This window comes from Equus caballus, chromosome 8 (assembly GCF_041296265.1).
Source record: "Equus caballus isolate H_3958 breed thoroughbred chromosome 8, TB-T2T, whole genome shotgun sequence".
NCBI lineage: Eukaryota > Metazoa > Chordata > Mammalia > Perissodactyla > Equidae > Equus > Equus caballus.
Window position 1 is genome coordinate 49,610,768 of NC_091691.1, and position 1,372 is coordinate 49,612,139.

A 1,372-nucleotide genomic window follows, 5' to 3' on the forward strand; every position below is an offset into this window, starting at 1 on the left:
GCGCTGATTGGCCGCGCGGTCCGGGGGCGTGGCCCGCGAGTGAACTTGGCCGACTGGAGGTGCGGGGCCGACTTCTGGCTCCTCGGGACGCGTCGGTCGCCGCCGCCGAGTTTCCGTCCAGCGCTGGCAGATGCTGCCCGCGCGCGGATTCGCTCAGGGTTTCGGCGGATCCCTGGGCTAGGATGAGGCGCCCCGCCTCGTCGGCGCACCAGCAGAACCCTGCTCGGCCCGGAAGCTCGCGAAGTGACCTTCGCGGGAGCGGCGCCCCAGGGGAAGAAGGCGAGTCTGACCAGGGTGATCGCCTCGCGGCAGATTCGGGCGGCTCTTGACCTGAGCCCGCAGGTCGATGGCGGTGCAGACAGGGGAGCCGTGGGCTAGAAAATCCTAGGTGTCCTTTAAGTGACCTCGGCCTCAGATTGCACCTGATAAATTAGGAGGCCAGTCACCGTTTATTACAACCCTGCTGATGCAGAGTGCTTAAATACATTACCTCTTACCCGTCCAAGCATGCAAGGTAGGTAGATCATTTTCATTTTATTGGTGAAGAAATGGGGATTCAGAGACATCAAGTGATTTAAGTAGCTTGCCTGAGGCCACACAACTAGCTAAGTGGCGGAGTGTCCTGGCTGCAAGGATTGTAGACACTGGGCTCTCTGGATTTCCTGTTTTTAGAGCTGTAGGAACCCTCAGAGAACACGGTGAAAGCTACAGACACTCTTCCCATCCGCCTGCAAAGTTCGCACATACGTGAGTTTTTATATCATTTTAGAGGATTCACTGACCCCGTGCCTTGCAGTACAGCACCCTGCCACTTCCTGCCTCTGGGGAATGCCTTGACGGTTAAATGAAATGTTTGGGAAGCAATACTATAAATGTATTATAATGTGTTCCTGTGGGTATGGCAGGGATATCTTCAGGGACACCCAGGTCACCTCCACTGCTCAAGGATACATATAATCCTGTTGGATGAACTCCTTTGGCTTAAGTCTGACATGGTCATCGCAGAAGCAGAGTGAGGCAATAGGCAGCTGGGAGTGCAGCCAAGGGCCTTGGCTCTTCGGAAGGGGTAGCCGGTTAGCGCTAGCTGACTGTGGTTCTGTGGGAATTAGAGCTCTGGGTTGCTGTATCCCTCATTTTCCAAGAGAAGTCTGAAATTCAAAAGTTAATATCAGGGGCCGGCCCGGTGGGACAGTGGTTAAATGCGCACATTCGCTTCTGAGGCCCGCGGTTTGCGGGTTCGGATCCTGGGTGCGGACATGGCACCGCTGGCAAGCCATGCTGTGGTAGGCGTCCCACATATAAAGTAGAGGAAGATGGGCATGGATGTTACCTCAGGGCCAGTCTTCCTCAGCAAAAAGAGGAGGATTGGCAG